The 21,697-nt window shown below is 39.2% G+C and overlaps 1 long non-coding RNA gene across 1 annotated transcript; it reads right to left on the reverse strand.

Moving 5' to 3' along the window:
• Positions 1-11,000: 11,000 nt before the first annotated feature.
• LOC130485485 (uncharacterized) lies at positions 11,001-15,168 on the reverse strand. Its single transcript, XR_008933714.1, has 4 exons — positions 15,141-15,168; positions 13,070-13,131; positions 12,003-12,089; positions 11,001-11,040 (listed from the first exon to the last, which is right to left on the reverse strand). It is a non-coding gene; the product is annotated as an uncharacterized LOC130485485 (long non-coding RNA).
• Positions 15,169-21,697: the final 6,529 nt, after the last annotated feature.

The following is a 21,697-nucleotide window of genomic DNA, read 5'->3' on the forward strand; positions in this document are numbered from 1 at the left end:
TGTCAACTTCAGTCAATTACACTGCTCTCTGTTTAGAACATATGTGCAATCCTAAAGAGAGTTACTCCAGTCTAAGCCCACTGAAATGAATGGACTTAGACTGGAGTAACTCTTTAGGATTGAACTGATATTATTCCATATTAGTGAGCACATTTATTACTTGCTTATTACCTAAAGCTCTTTTGTTTTATCTAAATTTGATTCAGTTATGTTCTAGATTTCTAGCTATATATTTAAAATAAACGTTCCATTTCCCCCAAATTCGGTGATTGGTCTATTATGTATAAAATATGTCAATTTTGCCATAGTTGTGTATTCTGTTAATTTGTTAATCCATTCATCTAAATCTGGGTATTGCCCTGCTTTCCATTTGGCTGCATATACCTCTCTTACCACCGTCACCATATACTTAACTAGTTAATTATCTTTCTTTGAAATATTTAATAGCATACTTTTTTTCAGCCAGCTTCTTGACATGACCTTACAGGATGCTGAGTACTTAACATGGTTCCATGACATTTTCATCATGAAGCAAGTTTCTTCTCTACCGCTCTACATGCTCACCCTACTACCTTCCCTGTTTTTTAAACACTCCCACTGTAAGACTTTTAAACATGCTTAGTATGAGTTGAGTGCTTTTATTCTTGGAGAACCTGGCTTGAACCTTCCTCAACATACTGCTTCTATCCACCTGCCTTTACAGACGCACTACTTAAAATTCCTCCTCCCCTACAAAGGAAAGCATCAAACGGATACTAAAATATATTTAGGTGTCACTTACCCTCTTGAACAATTTTGCGTTCTTTTGAGAGTATCACAACTCCGCAACAACTTGGGAATGTATTCATAGTCATCACAGTCATCTGCAATTCCAGATTCTGTGAAAAGAGTAGGTGTGAATAAAAAGGCACCCCACTAAAGTACAACTCCAGTTGAAGAGTTGGTTTTTATACGCCGATTTTCTCTACTACTTAAGGGAGAGTCAAACTGGCTTACAATCACCTTCCTTTCCCTCCCCACAACAAGCACCCTGTGAGGTAGGCAGGGTTGAGAGAGCTCTAAAAGAGCTGTTACTTGCCCAAGGTCACCCAGCTGGCTTCAGAGCAGTTATAAGAGATTTTGGGAAATTAATTTCAGTCAATACCCGAAGGCTTCAGTTTTATGCATCCTTACTTGGATGTAAGCCACGTTCAACCCAGTGGGATTTTCGTCTGTGTAAATGGGCTTGGCCATGAGAGACACATGATTAAATAACCAAAACATTTGATTTCAGGCTACATAGTAACTGAACGCATGAAACAGGAAAGCAAATTAGGATCTGTATCTCTACTGACTTGACCCAGCTTTGGAACTTTTCTTTTCAAAATTACAGTTAATGTACTTTGTTCCCAAATAAATAAATAAATAAATAAAATTAAAAAAAGGAGTGGGGAAACAAATCCAGTTCACCAGATTAGCATCCGCCTCTCATGTGGGGGTTCAAAATGTTGCAGCCAAGTTACTGACAGCTGCTAGATACAAAGACTGTATATACCTAGCACTGAAAAAATGTGCAGTGTGTTCCCATCTGTTTCTGGACACAATTGATAACGCTGGTTCTTATCTTCAAGGCCCTAGGTTATTTTATGGGCCACCTTCTCCTATAACATCCAGTTCACCAACTAAGATCTTCCTCACAAGCTCAGCTCTCTGTGCATCTGCTTCCAGAGGTGAAGGTTTGTCTGTGATCATTTATGCACGGTAGTTTTACCCTCCTTTCTTCTGTGTTTCAGCCAGGATCAAATTTTTCAGTATGCATGTTACCTCATTCCTTGGAAGCTCAATGCTGTTTCAACGCAAAACAAACCCGGCTTTTCCCATTCCTCTTCTGGCCCAAATTAAACCGTTCATCCTGACTCATTCCGGAGTCACAGAGAGTGCATACTCTGTTCTCGGGTTGAGCTTCGCCCCACCCTTTTCCAAACCCCTCTTCAAGGCAGCATGCAGATAGCCAAACAAGGGAAGCACAGAAGATTACCTATTCTCTCACAGCCAATCATGAAGCAGTGTGTAAAGAGGCAGGGATTCAAGTGCTTCATGCTACCTTGGAGCTCTTTCTGAGCAAAAGAAAGGCTTTTTTAAAATGCGGCTTGGATTTTCCCCCACCCCTTCTTTCAGACTGCTCCGTTTTTGTTCTTAAAATGCTTTTTTATGCGGCAGCGGGGACTGGGGGAAAAGAGTACTGCAAAGTCAGCTAATCACAGAGCAGCATTTAAAGGGGTGGGACTAGATTTGAACTTGGGAGACTGCTTTTCTGTAATCATGCCTCCATTAGCACACAGTTTCGTCCCTGATCATTCCAGCCAATGCATACAGTTTTCCCCAACCCAGGATACTTTGATCCTGGCTGAAACAGGGAATAAAGGAGGTTAAAGTGACCACGCATAAATGACCTGTATTCTACACTTCAGAGAGGGCAGCCTGGGTTTTTTTCAATGGTAATATATCACCTGTAGAATGCTTTCCCCCTGAGGCTTTTCTGGCACCTACAATACTGTCTTTTAGGCATCAGGTCAAAACACTACTTTTTAACTAGCTTTTAAAATTGTTTTTACAGTCTGCTTCTAGCCTGAGGATTATTTTGCAAGGATCTATTTAAAAAGGTAAAGATCCCCTGTGCAAGCACCAGGTCGTTCCTGATTCATGGGTTGATGTCATATCCCACTGTTTATTGGCAGACTTTGTTTACGGGGTGGTTTGCCAGTGTCTTCCCCAGTCATCTTCCCTTTACCCCCAGCAAGCTGGGTACTCATTTTACCGACTTCAGAAGGATGGAATGCTGAGTCAACCTTGAGCCGGCTACCTGAAACCAACTTCTGTCAGGATCGAACTCAGGTTGTGACCAGAGCTTGAACTGCAGAACAGCAGCTTACCACTCTGTGCCACAGGGCTCCTAAGGATCTATTTAGGCTGCTAAATATTTTGTGCTGTGTTTATGCTTGTTGGGTTTCTACTGGTTTGTTAATTTTAATTGTTTTTATGATTTTATCATGTCTGTGAACAGCCTCAAGCAGATTTTAGGAGGGGGCATATACATTTTCTAGATAAAGGATAAGAGATACAACCCAAAATGCACAGAAGATTAATGTGAGCCAAATTATACTCTTTATAAAGTGGATAAAAAATATTTAAAACTAGTTTAACGTGAAATCTTACAAACCAATGTTCAAATTTAAACTTAACCTTTAAAACTGAATTCATGACACTCTATCAAACTATTAGTTGATGCCCACTTTACATAAAAACAAACCATGAGTAAAAAGACTGATTTTTAAATGAAGCATTATAAACATAGCACAATTAATCATGTATTGTTATGGACAATTTTGAACATTTCTTACTGCTATGTTTTAAGTGCCACTAATCCAAAAGGCTTGCATCCAAAATAAATGCAGTCAGTCTAATAAGGCACAGTCCCTAAGGGATCTCAGTGCTAAATGATCCTGTGGATATTTAGTTCTTCACAGGATCATTTAAGCACCAAGATCCCTTAGGGACTGTGCCTGACTAGACTGACTGTATTTATTTCTCACTGACAACCAAAACACATGGACATATAAGTTACAAAAACAACTGTTTCATGAACAACTGTTGACTTCAAAGAGAAAGAGTTAGGACTGTGCTTTCTATATAACTCAACAGGATGTATATACCTGCAGCTATACAATGATCTGTTTAGTTCAAACAGTGAGTTTGTGCCCTTGAACAAAAGGTGTTCATGAAATCTCTGTCCTCTTCGGGTGCTCTGCTCTGATAGGGTCAGGAGACCTTTGGGAACAGAATGGGATGCAAACTGAGGAAACAGGCAGAAATCATTATCCTCCCCTCTCCTCTTATATAAGCTGTTCTATGAACAGAAGAAGAGTCTGCACAGGGCATGGGGGAAGAGTTCTTCCAATTTCCCCTTCTTGCTACAGCTTTTCAAATGCATTCTGCTCTTTCAAAGGCCCCCTGGCTGTAAGAAGCAGCTTTCTGGAGCACAGGTGCCTGTGAGGAGACAGAAAAGAGAGCTGTTCCATGAACTCCCTGTTTAAAGTTCTTAGTATTCAACCCACCATATTTTTATTATAGCAACAATTAGTATATATGACTGTTCAGGACATGTATGAATCACACAATGAAAAACTTGATCTAAACGTTATGTATGAATCACACAATGAAAAACTTGATCTAAAAGTTAATGTATACTTTAATTGGAATTGCTCAGGGATTAACATGGAATTAAAAATAAACTTGTAAAGCCATGCAAGATATAGAAAAGATAAAATGCCTTTGGAAGGGTTCATCCTTACTACTAAAACATAATAGGAAGAGCATTTGCACCTTAAACACAAAAACAGTATTTTAAAAGTTGATTAGTCACTTTGAGAAATGCAAAGAATTGTTTTGTTCTATTGGATTATCAGAATATTAAAAACCATCTGAACAGCTGAATTACCTTTAGTCTTTATTCCCTTGCCCAAAGTTCCCCCTGGTACTCAACCAGGTAAAAAAAAATTAGACGCCATTTCTCTTTGATATAAGGATGAGACAAATGTAGGAGTACCCCTTATCCGGACTGCTCGGGACCAGAAGTGGTCTATATTTTGGATTTTTCCGTATATTGGAATATTTTGGAATTTTTGCATATACATAATGAGATATCTTGGGGATGGAAACCAAATTCATTTATGTTTTATATACACTTTATATGTCAGTTTCTGTTTTATCTTGCGTATTGGCCGCAAATAAAATTTATTGTTATAATATACACTTTATACACATAGCCTGAATGTAATTTTAAACAATATTTTAAATAATTTTGTGTACATTGAACCATCAAAAAGCAAAGGTATACAGAATACCTGTATCAGCTGTTAAACTATCAGTAGAAGGCTTTCAGTCTCCACCTACGTTGCAGTGTACACTGTGCTTTATTTTTTTAGGTGAGAGGAAACACTGAAAGCAGCACGGATCTGTCTGCACACAGGCTAGAAGGGTCGTTTTTTAATCAGTCTGGATATGGGATGCCCGGATAAGGGATACTCTGCCTGTATATTCAAGCAACTGTGTAGGAGACTATACTTTCCTTGCCATTCCAGTATGTGTACTTGGTATTTTGACTCAGTGCTCTTGTGTCAATGCCATTTATGAAACAACTCTCAAACTTTATTTCCTGAGCTCTCAAAATGGCCATAAATTGGATTGTTGCTATCATCTTTGAAAACCTACTGCACACATGCTGAACATGAATTTTTTTTTACTTGATTCACTTGACTCACTATGTTGAATTAGTCAGCTAGTCTAAAAGACAGGGAGCTGTTTAATTTTTTTGGCTCAAACAAAACTTGCAGTTTCTGGAACTGGGAATTCACTTGTGCTTGTTTAGGCCATTTTCATTGCTCAACAAGTTGCTACCTTCAAGAAGTTTAAATTTCATTGAAAATTTCAAAACAGGTTTAGGCTAAAGCACTTTTTATTTGCTATATTTACAGTCTGCCTTTCTCACTGAGACTCAAAGTCGATTACACTGTATAAGATGATATGATCAATATGAGACAATATCTAAGTAATATGAGACAATATCTAAGTAATCTACTAGGATTTTAGCATCTTTTAAAATATAAAACGAATGGACCATGCTACGTCAAACTGCTAAAGATGGAAAATATTAATTAAAACTATTAAATTTAGTTTTTCCAGGTTCACCAAGTCAATAAAAGGAAAAATATTCTGAAAAATCAGTATTTACTTGCCCTCTATTTAAATTTAGTTTTTCCAAATTTTCCAAATAATTTCCCAAAATTATTTATTATGTACCAGATGAACTAAACAAACAAACAGAAAGCAGAATTAGTGGATCTGAAAAAAAAGAAAGAAGAAGAAGCAAAGAATGGGCACTCACAGTTTCTGCCCTTGGAAATAATTTAATTTTATCATTATGTTAATCTTCTCAAATATATCAAAAATACTTTAAAACTGAAGTTTACTGTGTAACAGTTATGGCTATTTTAAAAGCCATCCAGACATGACTGTGTTAGGAAAAAATGTATTCTGTCAAAATTGCAAAAAGGGCTGTCTGTCTTGCTTTATTGAAGATACCTACTGAGCATCAAAAAAATAAATACCACCTTTGAAAACCTACCATGCATGTAAGTGCTTGGCCCAACCAGAAAGGTGCGATCGGAAGAAACGCAGAATCTAGAATCCTGAAAATTAAGTGTCAAACATTAAAGTGAGGCATTACTATAAATTCAGGGGTTATTCACATCAGTGTCAGCAAGCTTTTATTCTCTTATCAGTATGCCTCGTTACTTTGCATTTTTATATGCAATACTTATGGGGATATTTTGCCAGAAGGTATGGGAGGAATAAAAACATTACTTTCTTCTCCTCCTGCAGTAAATTCTGTTTAGTTATTTAGCCGCAAGCTAACATATCGAATGGGGAAGGAGCATCCACTCAGCTACTAGCAGCCAAGATTCAGTCGCTGTGTTCAGTGGGGCTTAAATAGATAAACATGCGCAGGAATTAAGCCATGGTAATAGATTAAGACTCAAATAGTAACCTTTGTCAGTCAGTGGGGGTTACCACACACACTTTGTATTCCCAGTGATGTATTAAGAGCTTGAAAATGTTGTAAAAAACATCGCTTTAAAAGGGTTTTTGGATATCACGGCTTATAAATGGTTGGAAGATGTCTTCACAGCTAAAGGGGCCAAACAAAGTGCGAACAGTATTTTTTATAACGTTTTCACTCTTAATACATAGCTGGGAATACAAGTGCGGTAACCCCCACTGAAGGAACCACAAGTCTTTAAGCTAGTGATGAGATTGGAGTAATTTTCATATAACTCAAAGATCATGGTTTACATACCAGCTTTTTTGAAGACCGATTGCTTGAGTCAGGCGTCTGCAGTGTGAGAGTCATGCCGGATTTATCAAGATTCATTTTCTCCCAGGCAGGTGGTTTCTGGTGTACTCTAGAAGCAAAGCTCTCAGATATATTTTTCAGTCTTTTTACAGGTGACGACAGAAAATCTTCATTAGAAAAATTTGCTGTTCTTTTAGTTCTGGCAACTGCAGGTAGAGTTCGTACAGGAGAATTGACTAGGGCATTTACAGTGTGAGATACTTGCACTCCTTCATATTTCTTTAATCTTGCAGCTCTTAGAAATGTAGGGATGTTTGGAAATCCTTCATAACATGATTTCACACACATATTTCCAGACTTGTTATGTTTCTGATTGAACCCTGTCCAATCACTCAAATCTGGTTTTAAAAGCTTGTTACCAGACACGGTTGGGTTTGTGCATACGTTTGAAAACTTAAATGATTTCTGCAACTCTGGACAACACAGTTCTTTATAAATCTTTTCAAATGCATCTTCAGATTTCTGCTGAACTTTGATACGATTGCGATTAACAAGAAACTGTGAAAAAGACTGACTTCGCTGCCGTGAACCAGCTGTAGGGAAATTTTTAATGTCATGATTTCTGATTAACCTACATGGGGATTTCACTGGAGAAGACTTGTTTGCTTGCAAATATGGGTTCATGTTACTATTCCAAGTTAAGTTTAAATATGGAGCTTTGAATGACCTAATCCTTCCTACCCCAGTTTCATCTCCTTCTGTCAAATCAATTATGGCTGCAGAACCATCAGGACAAACAGTAGAATGCTCTTCAAAAGGCTGACGCTTTCTTGCATGGTCTGAAGATGAAGGGATCCAAGATGGACTTTCAAGATGAAATATTTTTCTTCCAGAACGATGGTTAGGGAAAATGGTAACCCCTATATCATTTTGTCCAACTCTCTCAATATAAGAATAATCTTCTTCAGTATCAGAAGAGTCCATTTTTATTGCATCTGGTTTATGGTATGCAGATGTCACACTAGATTCAATGAGCTTTTGACTGTTGCCATATCCTAAAGATCTATTACTTCCATGACTCTCCATAGGCAGTTTACACTTCTCATTTTCTTTTCTAATTGCTAGGACAGCATTGTGTTTTAATGGCCTGAATTTCTTCACTCTCTCAGTAGCTGTGCTAAACTTGTTTTTTTTAGGGTGCCAGTACCCATTATCATACCATTTGATCTGTGAATGGGAAGAGGTTTTATGGGGCATTTTATGCATCAGCCTGCTAAATGTCTTAACCATTTCTGGATACAAATCTGCTATTGTAATATTATTCCAAGAACAATTCTGATCTGCGGACTCATAGGTTTCCAAAAAGCTACTATAGCCAGTTTTTTCATTCTCCCCAAGGGATAGATTTCCAGATGCAACCATCTCATCTGTTGAATCCTTAGCAGTAGAGTTGTACAACTGGAGAGACATAGATTCAGAATGACCATTTTGTCCTTGCTTCCTTGGGACCACAGCATGGTAACCTACCAGATCAAATGAAGTATTAGTAACAGTCCTTAAAGCCACTTTGTATTACCTTATTATTGATATATCTACCCAACCAGAATAAAATAACTTGTAACCACTTCATAGCAACAGAGCACACGATCTTTTGTTCTTCCATCTTCTAAATGCATTTCACATCAAAGATCTTCCTGGGCGTTAGAGTGTTCTTACAGCTCAAGGAAGAAGTCTGTGGAAATCACATCCCTGCCCACAGCATTAACAACAGACCCTTCTGCTCACACAAGGATTCCTTTGTTCCAATCCAAAGACTTGACAACTTCATTAAACATTTTACAAGACCCTTCTTCTAGCCCCAAAGCTCTGTGTGCACTATGATAAAATCATCCACCTTGACCTACCACAGCTGAATGTACGTCTACAGAAATGGGAAGTGTTCCGGATTTTCCAATTGCAGACATTGACACCTCAAGGTCTTAATGAAACAGCAAATTGGATGTACTGTGCTTGAACATCTGTGCTGTGGAAGATTCTCTTGCTTCTTCCCCCTTCCTTCTTGTCAAGAAGTATCATCTGGGCTGTATTGCATCATCCTACAGCAGTGTATATTAGCGGAACCTTTTTGAATTTTGTTGCCAATACGTTGAATCACTGTTTGATGATTTACACATCCACAGGACATTGTAAATATATAAGGTAGGTTTTTGAAATGGCTCTTAAAATATTGATCTTAGAAAAAGTTCTAAGGGGGAATATGTATGTTTTTGGAACTGTAATCAAATCCTCACTCATGGACATCTTTTGATATTTAGAACCTTTGTGTGTGTGCCAATTTTAAATGGTGAAAATTACATCTTTTTACAATTGACCACATGCCACACAACATATAATGTAATTTTTTAATTTTTTTATTAGATTCTATTTTATTAATGTAGGTATGAACATACATGTTAATGGTGAGTTTTTATAATAATTGTAAACATTTATTCTCTCTCCCTGCCCCCCATTCAGATGGTTACATTTCAGCATACTTTTCAGGTATTTTTGGATGTTTGTGAAAATATGCATGAATGTATATATGACCACTGAGGAAGGCCAAAAAGCGTCTGTTTTATATTGGTCATTTGCATTTATTACAGATCATCAACACTGTTGGATATTTAGTAATTTTAATTTGAAGCCTATATGTTTTGGGCATAGTGTTTTTAATGCGTGTACTCTCTATAATAAATTATAACAACATCTTATATAATATTTAGCTCAACTTTTAATTCTTTGTTTAGTTTTGGTTGAGGATACAAGGTGCACCTGCTTGGACAGCACTGGAAATCCAGCTTAAGTATGGTAACTATTAAACATAGGGTCCTGTGCTCACAAATCTCTCTCAAGCAGGAGAAAGAAAGGGGCCAACTAGACAGTTATGCTCTTGCAAACACTGATTAGTAACTGGACCAAGGGCCAATAGTACATAGTAGTTCAACTGGCCCTTTCCTACTCTCCCAATACCCAGGATTGGCCCTGTAAGTAAATTAAACCACAGATCTAGGTAGATTGAATATATTCCAATACACAGTTAGACTGTTTGCTGGGAATCACTTGCTGGGAATCACTTGCACCAGTAGATTTCATCTAAGTAGCCAGTGTATGCTTGACAAGGATTATTGGACCTTCTTGCCAGCAGCAGCAAAGCCCAAAACTAACTATACAAAGAAATCAGTCAGTCTATAAGAATGATGGGAAAGAATACCAATACTAAATGGAGTCACTAACCTTTGTCCTACATTGTTCAATGGTACTGAAGAGTTCTAATTTTTTTTAATGATGGTTGAAAAAAAATGCTTATGTGTGTGTAAAAGGACAAGGAATATGGAAGGTCTGGGAGGACATAACACATAAGCTTCCACAGAGGAAAGGAATTAAGCCTTGCCATGGACTTACTAAAGCTTGTGTAAATTTGAAGGAAAAACTGGTACAAAATACAGCCCTCCCATGGTGTATTGACAAGCAAAAAGCAACAGTTGTTGTCAACTATTCTTTGTACTGGTTTGAATTCTGTGACTAATGAAATTGGGTTGCACACTTAATTCTTGTAGTCTGGATTTCTGTCCTACTTAGTTTGCAGGATCATAAGCAGACACTTTCCAGCACTTATACAAACCATTTATGAATCAGGGACAACCAGGAACTTAGGATATTCATTAGTTGGGTCTGGTGATATTTCAACCTAGCCCATAAGAAATACTTGGACCTGTATTTATTTATTATTTCAATGTATAGCCCTCCCTTCATGGCCAAGACCAGGCTCAGGGCGGGCAACAACCATAACAACATATGTTCAAATATAAATATATAAATAAACCAATTAATAAAACATAATACCAAAATCTTCTAACTATTAAAACCGTAAATGATGCATAATATCAGAGCACTCGCTGAGAGTATCAATGTGTGTTGCAGCCAGCCAATTTGAAAGTATCTGAGCTCACCAAATCACCTTATTTTGTAATAAGGTGAGCCGCTAACTTCTTTTAAACACTTCTGCAGTAAAGTATTTATGACTTGTCATGATGCTCACCATAGAAGGATTCAGTCAGCAGCTCTTGAAAAGATTCTTCATGAATATTCTTTGATTCTGTTCCTAAAATCTAAGTCAAAAATCACCAAAAGTAATAGTGAAATATTTGCAGAAAAACACGATACCTCCAAAGAAATCAGAATGCTTTAATCTGAAATACACTTCCTACATTTAACTTTTGGATATTTGCCAAACCAGTACATTTGTCAAATATTACACTTCTAGAACTCATTTAAAAATGGGGCTGGAGGATGCATAAATGAGAGCTGAATGCAGCTTTAGCCAGTCCAGAAAGGTCATAGTTTTTTGTGAGCACAGCTCAGATGGTGCAAAATGTAGCGATCAACCTGAACCGGTACTGACTACTCGGATCATTAAAAGATTTGCTTTGGCTTCTACTTTGTTTGAGGAGCTGTATATACATCTTTAAAACACCGAACACCTAAGATCTGCCTTCTCCACTATCAAACTGTTCATCTTTACAAAGACCTTTACAACATATCCCTTCTGAGGCGAAGCAAGTGACTGCTGGAAAGGAGCTTTCAATAGTCGCACCCAGGGTTTGGAACTTTCTCTCAAGGCATGTGTGCAAGGCAATCTCACTACTAACATTCAAGTGCCAGTTGATCTGTTCTTTTAGGCTTTTAATTGTATTATTTGCATTCAGGTTCCGCTTTTTATCTAGGCGTTTAATTGCTACTGCTATTTGTGTATGTCACTTTGGTATTGAGTTTTGTAGGTGTTTTCACCACAAATACTGTATTTTAAATATTTTTGTAAGCTCCCACAAAGGCTTCATACTGAATGGGCAGCAAGTATTCCCCCCCCCCCAAATAAGGTAAGAGAAGCAAGCTATTGTACTCATATGGCCTCTCCATTCAAAGAGTGCTCACAAAAATGTGATCATATCCCTGTATTTTAAAAAGTAGGGAAACTTGTGAGTGTTGGGAATGTGCAGGCAAATAGGAACATTCATAGAAGTCTAGACCAGTGCAAAGGAGAGATTTACTAAAAGCTGTACATTTTTATTACCATAGGTGATTCTGACACAGTGTAGACATCATCATTCACTAGCAAGTCAATTTCAGCTCCAGAATGGCACACAGGATGAATATTCTCCTTTTGTAAAAAAGGAAAAAAAATGGTCAAAAGTCAATAAAATTTGGCTGCTTATAAAGAAATTTATTTGAGATAGTGAAGAGTAGTTATTATGAAAAATAAATTTAAAGTTATATTCAGGAACACTGTACATAGTCCTGTCTGCCAACAGTCAACCTTACATTCAAGAAAAATATGCAGCTACTACAGCAAACTGTGTGAACACATATTTACACTAGTGAACGTGTTAACATTTCCAGGGCAATCCTAAACAAAGTTACATCCTTCAAAGTCCATCAGAATCAATGGGGTTTGAAGTGTGCAAATCTGGTTATGATTGTACTGTTCCAACTACTGGATTAATTTATTTACTTCATTTATACCCTGTCTTTATCACCAGCAGGGAGCCAATCCTCAGGATAACTATGTAAGGTAGTAGTCAAAAAGGGCAAGAGTCCAGTAGCACCTTAAAGACTAACAAAAATATTTTCTGGTAGGGTATGAGCTTTCGTGAGCCACAGCTCACTTCTTCAGATACAGCTAGATACATTCTAGCTGTATCTGAAGAAGTGAGCTGTGGCTCACGAAAGCTCATACCCTACCAGGAAATATTTTTGTTAGTCTTTAAGGTGCTACTGGACTCTTGCCCTTTTTGACTACTACAAACAGACTAACACGGCTACCCACTGTGAATTATGTAAGGTAGGTTAGGCTGAGAGTGGATGACTAGTCCAACGTTACCAAGCAATGCTACCCAGATGCTAAACCGATACTCAAAACACTACAACACTGACTCGCACAAGTGGCAAAACAGCATCTTTGGTGAAGTATTGGTGAAAGCTATAATAACCAATAGCATATTTCAGATTATTAATAAATTACACTGCATGTAACACTTTGGTCAATTCCCTGAACTCAGTGCTTATACCAGTGCTTTTATACCAAAATATTCTGAATTCAGTATAATCTAAGTTAAATACCTATTTATATTGAAATGTTACCTTGAGGTGCATATTTTCCAAATATCTCTTAATGGACGACATCTCAGAATTGTTTTTGTAATCTACAGTTGAACGTTAAAGAAAAAATATTTCAGTCTTCATAATTAACTCCAATAGGCTCTAATTATTATATAAGACATGCTTTATCATTTTAACAGTCTATATTTTAGGAAGATAACCCCCTGCAAAGCTTTCAGAAAATGCACTTTATGTAACATTTTATTTTTCCAAAGACAAATGACATTTCTGTCTCAGTGGGTTTGTTTTACTGATCTAGGATTTCCTAAACAGCGCTGACTCCATGTAGTTTTGGATTGTTTGAAGAGAAAGCAGGTGTTATAACAAAATGGCTGTCAAAAGAGGGTAAGTTCAATCATAAAATGCTCCAAGACACATATCCTCCTATAAAAGAGGCATCTGCTTCAAATGAGTACTCCCTGCAGACAAGGGTGGTACTTCAAGGGCTCTTCAAAAGAATCTCTTGCACCAAGGAGGAGGAGGAAAGGCAGTATATTAGCTCCACTTCAGGGAAAAGGGGCTGTTTGGTTTAAATTTCAACAGAAAGGGGAAGGTAGGTCTAAATTTTACAATAAGTCTTGCATTTAGAGAAAATTTAGTTGTTGACACATATGTGGCATCTTTCCCCAAGCACAGTTAAAAAAAAAAGTGCAACTTGAATAAAAATTCTAGTAAATGTTGGTATTGTGATTCAGCTGGTGCAGATTTTCTACACATGTGGTGGAGCTGCTGTAGAGCCCAAACATATTGGATGAAAGTGATTGAAATCATATCCAGCGGCCTTCAAATTGTTATTCCAGTAAGACCAGAAACAATTTTATTAAATTATTTTCCAGATAAACCAAAGATTATTCAAGTTATGTTTTTCCATATACTAACAGTTGCAAGAACAAATCTTGCGAGATATTGGAAAAACAAAAAACTCCCTGATTTAAATAATTGGCTTGATAAGGCTAAAGAAACCTATGCTTTAATTAAGTTGACGTATTATAATAATGACAAAAATACAGAAAAACTGGACGCTTGCTGGAATGTAACAATTTCAAAGATGGAAAAAACACTCCAATGTGTAAATCGCAGAGAGGGAGGGAAGTGACAATCGTGTGGATTTTAGATAAATAGATAAGAGTAGTGCTTGGTTCACTATTATGGATATTTTAGTTATATTAGCAGCACTGTCTTAGTTTCTTCTCAAGAATTTGTATTATGAGTATTTTAGTAATGTTATATTTCCGGTTTCCTTTGTTGTTGTATTCTCAATTTCTCTTAATAAAATTTTAAAAAAGAAAGGGGAAGGTGTGGTCCCAATGTACCCAAGGAAGAAGTTTTTAAATCCAGCACTGTAAAAGCCTTGTTTATGGCCAAGCCAGCCGCTCTTAGCTGTGACGTGCCTGCCCAGGACGAGCTCAGAAATTTGCCAGGATGGCAACTAGAAGGGAGTGACCAACAAACTCTCTGATTTTGTCTGTTCTACAGTAAACCCTTGGATTTATCACTGACTCAAGTAGCAATTGGACACCAAGAAAAAACATCAGCAGGGACCATGCCACCCCACCCTGCAATGCTACTTTGGGGATCACTGTCCTAATCTCTGCATGTTGGTAACTTGATCAGTGTTTTTAATGATTCCAACAGATAACTGTACCCAAAAGGTGAAGTGCTGGAATCAAATAAAGTTGCTTCTTCTATCCTACACTCAGTGTAGGAAAAAGGGGATGCAAAATAATGGGAGGTGGGGTGTCATAAATGCACACCATGCAGAAAGATAGCTGCATAAGTTTTTTTTTTAAAAGAGAGATGCAACAAGAAGTCATGTATATTCTTCATTGGGGGGAGGTTCATCTGGGAGTGAGTCACTCTCCAAAAAAATTAATAAGTCACTTTCTACCACTTCTCCGGTGCTATTGTAATAACTTTTTTATTGTTTCCTTTAAAGCGATTCAGCAGTTGTTCTCTTTCAAGAAAAGGAGGAGCTGGCAGGAGCATAAATCATTCAGGGGTCATCCTTAACCAAGGCAGATTAGATTCTTCTCACCTTCTAAACTCACCTTACCTGTACCAGATGGACTCTCTTCATATGAGGTCATGAGCTGTTCTTCCTCAGGTAACTTAACGTTCCAGGGGAGGGGAGAAATTAAATCAAGAACCATTATTGCAGGAATAAAATTTAAAAACATCACAGAACTTGATAATTTTTGACATCATGTGGGTACATATCTAAAGACGCCTTGGACAATGCTAGACTTTCAGCTATGTTTGCCTTTCCAAAACACTGCTTGTATCATCATATCTACTGGTAGGTATTTTGATCCTATTGCACGAAGTCTGAGCTTGCCACAAATATATATATGTGCTTTACGAGACAGATGTTTAATAGTTCAGGAAAAATAACTATTGAATCAAAGAAAAAAGGTTCTTCAGCTAGGATGGTATTTTAGTCCTACTGCAGCAACACTAGAATTCAACCAAAATTTCTAGGTTTACTGTAATCAGTTCAATTACTAGAAAACAACCTTGCCTGATAACTATAAACATAAAAATGTACTAATTTCAAAACAAACATTTGTGGAAACCTCGTGTGAGCTATTTATGCTTTCCTCTTCAGACTCTTCACCCCAAGGTTTTGGACCTAGAATAAAAGAAGAATGACTGTGAAAAATATATAGAAGTCTGTTAGAAGAAACATTTTGATTAAGCATATTGATTTTAGCCTAACCATATGTAACACCAACTTCAATTTATGGGAGAAACAAAAAAAATGTATGCAGGACTGTAGTTTCAAATTATAGAAATCTTATGTAGAGAAAAGTGTACAATTTGAAGGGATACACGTGGGAATACCACTATAGTGAGAGATAAGCTGGAGCCCTTCTCCAGTTGCTCAGAATAAAGCATGCTCCTACCTACATAGCCTCATTCAGAGTTCTATATCTTGGCCAAACTAATGCATGACAGAACTTAGAGAACTGGCTTTTAGATAGGCAGAGAATCCCAATGACTTGGTAACGAAAAAGCATTTTTTGCTATATACACTTTTCTTTCTGATTGAAAAAACTAGCCTAGCAACATGGTCTCCTCACACTCACTCAAGAATGGACGAAAACTGCCCTTCTACATAGATAACATATTGAGAATGGATGCACATAAGCTCTTTCACTTTGTACTGAAGATCTAGCCAGAAGCAGTAGTTTTCCCTCTCAGCCCACAGAACAATGACTGTATCCCCAGAGCTTAGTTTACTCTTCTGTTGCTGGAGGAACTAGGTTGGACCCTAGGGCCTTAAAGCTTTGCTTAGTCTTAAAATGGGTAATTTTCACTCCAGCTTTATATGATTCACTAGCAAGGCATATTCATAGCTTCAAAACCATGGAGAGTCTGGTGCTTTGTTAGATGTGTGTGTGTGTAAAGTGCCATCAAGTCGCAGCCGACTTATGGCAACCCCTTTTGGCACGGGTTGTTAAATTTGTCTATGTAGAGAGAGGGGAATAGTTTTTCTATTACTGGAGGGAATGCACCTTGTAAACCAAGTTGGGAAAGAAGGCTATTAGCCTATAGGTTAGCACTGATAAATAATCGTAAGGCTAACCTTCTGTACATGATTAGTTAAACTTGACCAAAATTTGAAAAGACTGAGAAAGTTCATTCACAGAAGCAGTGTTCACAGACATTTCCAAACATTTCTCTAGTGTATAGAATATATTTAAAAAGCTAGTAATAATCTTACCATCAGGTGTATTATACATCAATGACTTGATGGAGATAAGCTTATCATCTTCAAAGGGACAGTTATACTAGGTTAAAAGATAGAGACACTGTTTTAAAATGAGATCTCTACAAGACATCTGAGTAAGAGAAAGCTTTACAGAGGGAAAGTATAACATGCACACTGCAGAGAAACCACAACTTCAGTGAAATTATCATCCTGATGGTTTTTTTCAAAGGCACCCATGTAGCAAGATCTACCTAGAACGGTGCTAGTTTGATTAGTAGAGAGCCAATGTTCAGTCTGGGGAAGGGGAGATTGAGGAGGGACATGATTGCTCTCTTTAAGTATTTGAAAGTTGTCACTTAGAGGAGTGTACGGAGCGGTTCCTGTTGGCAGCAGAGGATAGATAATGGGTATAAATTACGGGCAGTAAGGTACCAGCTGGATATTAGGATTTTGTTTTACAGCAAGAGTAGTTCAGCAGTGGAATCGGCTGCCTAGGGAGGTGGCGAGTTCCTCTTCGCTGGCAGTCTTCAAGTAGCAGCTGGACCAACACTTGACAGGGGATGCTTTAGGCTGATCCTGTCAGGGGGTTAGACTAGAAGGCCTGCATGGCCGCTTCCAACTATATGATTCCATGAAACTAGGCAAAACTACACATCAAGCCAGAGATCCACGATCAGACCTCCAGATGCCTTCCTCCCCTTCCTTTGACATTCCTACACCCTTAATAGCTGTATGGGAAGACAAACGCACCAGGTACAGCTCCTTCGCCCCCCCCCCCAAAAAAAAACCTTTGCGAAGGGGGTGGGGGTAAATCTATTGAACTACTGCATGTTTCCCAGCCCTTCAAAAAGGCAGCAATCCTGCTAGAAAGTAAAAACCAAGTGTGTGTGTGTGTAAAGTGCCGTCAAGTTGCAGCCGACTTATGGCGACCCCTTTTGGGGTTTTCGTGGCAAGAGACTAACAGAGGTGGTTTGCCAGTGCCTTCCTCTGCACAGCAACCCTGCTGTTCCTTGGTGGTCTCCCATCCAAATACTAACCAGGCCCGTCCCTGCTTAGCTTCTGAGATCTGACGAGATCAGGCTAGCCTGGACCAAGTAGCAAACCTAAAAAAAAGTGTTGCATTCCTATAATGACAGTGCATTCCTAAGGAGAGTCACCCCAGTTTAAGCCCATCGGAATGAATGGGCTTAGACTGGAGCAACTCTCCTTAGGAACGCACTGTAAGTTTTTGAAAGCCTGATCTGCATTGTCACCATTTCCTGCGTGTATTTCGAGTACGCTGGACAAGAGGTCACAGTTAAAACAGAATATGGAGAAACGGAATGGTTTCCAATTGGCAAAGGTGTCAGACAAGGATGTATTTTATCTCCCTATCTCTTCAATCTATATGCAGAACATATACTTAGGAAAGCAGGATTAGATTTCAATGAAGGTGGGGTGAAAATTGGAGGGAGGAACATTAATAAATTGAGATATGCTGATGACACTATATTATTGGCAGAAAATAGTGAAGATTTGAAACGACTACTGCTAAAAGTTAAAAGAGAAAGTGCCAAAGCAGGACTACAGCTGAACATCAAGAAAACAAAAGTAATGACTGCAGGAGAATTACACAACTTTAAGGTTGACAATGAGGAAATTTAAATGGTTCAAGACTTTCTATTCCTTGGCTCCACCATCAACCAAAAGGGAGACTGCAGCCAAGAAATCAGAAGGAGATTGAGACTGGGAAGGGCAGCCATGAAGGAGCCAGAAAATATTTTGAAGTGTAAGGATGTGTCACTGGCAACCAAGATCAGGTTAATTCATGCCATCATATTCCCTATTACTATGTATGGGGGTGAGAGATGGACAATGAAGAAAGCTGATGGGAAGAAAATAGATTCCTTTGAAATGTGGTGTTGGAGGAGAGTGTCACGGATACCATGGACTGCCAAAGAAACAAACCAATGAGTTCTAGGTCAAATCAAGCCTGAACTGACCCTAGAAGCTAAAATGACCAAACTGAGGCTGTCGTATTTTGGTCACGTCATGAGACGACAAGTCACTGGAAAAGACCGTCATGCTAGGAAAAGTTGAGGGCAGCAGGAAAAGAGGAAGACCCAACAAGAGATGGATTGACTTAATAAAGGAAGCCACAGCCTTCAATTTGCAAGATCTGAGCAAGGCTGTCAAAGTTAGGACATTTTGGAGGACTTTCATTCATAAGGTCGCCATGAGTCGGAAGCGACTTGACGGCACGCAACACACACACACATTTCGAGTACGAAAGGGACGGAAGGCTGCAGGGCCCGAGGAGTCAGGGCTTGTAGCAGAGGCCTTCCGCAAGGCCCCAGCCCTTCCCTCGACCGCTTAAGCGCCCCCGGGAGTGGCGTGGAGGCGGCCCACGCTTTGATCCCGGCCTAGTCTAAGGGGTTCAGGGCGGGGTCTGCAGCTCGTCCTCTCGTTCGTGGTCCTCGCGCGCCAAGCCTGCGAGGGTAGGCCTCACCTTCTCCAGAATGCGGGCCATGGACAAGGCGAAGCGGTCAGAGCTTCTCTTCAGGAGCCGGTTCATGTAACCGAAGCTGCTCTCGGAGTCGCGGCGGCGGCGGCGGCGGCCTCGCCCCTCTTTCCGGCGGGAATGCCGGGGGCGCCCGTCGCGCTCCCCTTCCCCCCGCGCTCCCGCTCCCCCGCCGTCCCGCGTCGCCATCGAGGACAGGCCGCGGCTGCCTCCATCCACGTAGGCCGCGACGCCGAGGAACCTCCTGACAGCCGATTCAAATTTCGCGCCGACTCAGTTCGGACGAGGCTGTCTTCCGCCTCCGCGCTCCGATAGGTGGCTGCCTGCGTCGCTTTAAGGAAACCGTCCAATCAGAGGATCGCGGAGCGTCGGTTTTTTTTTTGATCGGATCGCCTTGGCTGATTGGCTGTCGCCTCCGGGTCCCGCCTCTCTAGTGCCCAAGCAGTCTACCAACGAGGGTCTAAAGGAGACGGGGAGAAAATACAATCCTGCCCAGCGACTCAGTCTGATAATTCTGATTGGTTACCGGATGAAGAATATCTTGAACGCGCACAGAGGATATGCAGAAAGAATGAAGAAGGAACGGGCTTGTTAGTCTTCGGGAGTTTGTTGCTGATTAGTTTTTTTTTAATATATATATATATATATATAATATATAATATATAAAGGGGCCTTTCTTCGAAAAGAGGGATTTTATCTCGAAAAAATCAGAAGGTAGGGGAGTTTATTTCCGGGGGGAACACACAGGATCCCTAATATTGCCACTTTTAGGGTAGTTGTACTTTGTCAGCATGCACTATACTACAAATTGCATTGTGATTGCAGGTGTTTCTGCCAGACACTGAACGTTTTGCTTATTTTTTTTTTCTGAGAAAGATGTTCATCTCAGACTGAGGATTGCTCTACACACTACAGACTGAGGATTGTTCTACACACTGCTAGAAGAGTTGAGATAGTTGTGCTTAGTTGCCTGCGGCGCTATTTATTTGTTTGCATGTATGACCGATCTTTTGGTCCTTCACTCTGAAAGATCTCTGGGCAGTTCACAACATAATGAAATATTGCAAATATATTAAAACCATGCATCACAAACTATATACAATAATTTAAAAAGCCCAGTTGATTTAAGAACCTTTCTATGGTATTTTGGGTGCATACCATTTTTTGATAACCTTAATATAAACACAGAAGGAAATTTTGTTCCAGAAAAGAAAATTCCTGTGCGGATGGATGCAGATTTGCTGAAGAATGCACGCATTCTGTTGTAGTTTAATGCTACTCTGTTAAAAGGGAAAAAACAAGATTTTTTTTTAAAAAAGGAAACACAATTAGAGTGAATTCAGACATGCCAATTAATGAATGTGCTATTCAGTCCTGCTCTCACAGTTGGTGTGCATGCGTGAAATATGTAAAAGTAGTTCTAAATGAGGGCCTCTAAAATGATTGATGGCCATGCAGGAATATTGACTTAAAGGTAAAGGTCCCCTGTGCAAGCACCAGGTCATTCCTGACCCATGGGGTGACGTCACATCCTATGTTTCCAAGGCAGACTTTGCGGGGTGGTTTGCCAGTGCCTTCCCCAGTCATCTTCCCTTTACCCCCAGCAAGCTGGGTACTCGTTTCACCGACCTCGGAAGGATGGAAGGCTGAGTCAACCTTGAGCCGGCTACCTGAAACCGACTTCCGTCGGGATCAAACTCAGGTCGTGAGCAAAGCTTTGGACTGCAGTACTGCAGCTTAACACTGCGCCATGGGGCTCCTCTGTGTAAGTAATATTGACTTACAATCACATTTTCAACCTTCTTGGGCTTTACAATGCATGCGTGATTGATTTTGTTGTTAAGGGACAAGAAGGTTGCCTAGGTTTGCCAGTTTTAGAATAGTTGCATTTTTTATCACTTGATCTGCATTGAGGCTGCAAAATGTGGATACTTCTCTGCCGCCACAATATTTTGCGGGTCCTTTCTCTTGTGAAAACTGTGCCTGTGTATGCTGCTGCTCACTTCAAAATAGGTGAGATGTTCAGTAGGGTGAACAGCTGGTCACGTTTGTATGTGTGTTTGTGTTCTGCGTATAAAGCTTGTTCCACTAATGTTTACCTTCCATTAAGTTTCATGGCACTAACCTTAATGCAATCAAAATATTGTTTCAGGGGAACATTATAGATATGGGTGGCTAATCGACTTACATTATCATTTGAGATCTAGTACTAAAACAGTAGATCAAACTTGATGCAGTCGTGTGAACTTGATGCAAAAAAAGGTATGTTGTGGTACAGGCTTCTAAACGAATCTGTGCTTTCAGCTGCAAAAGGTGGACCAAAATTATGTTGGGTTGTATGCTACAATGGCAGAAAAACAAGCCATACCATTAAGGCATTTGGCAGATGAGGATGTAT

The sequence above is a fragment of the Euleptes europaea genome, chromosome 12 (genome assembly GCF_029931775.1).
Source record: "Euleptes europaea isolate rEulEur1 chromosome 12, rEulEur1.hap1, whole genome shotgun sequence".
In the NCBI taxonomy this organism is placed as follows: domain Eukaryota; kingdom Metazoa; phylum Chordata; class Lepidosauria; order Squamata; family Sphaerodactylidae; genus Euleptes; species Euleptes europaea.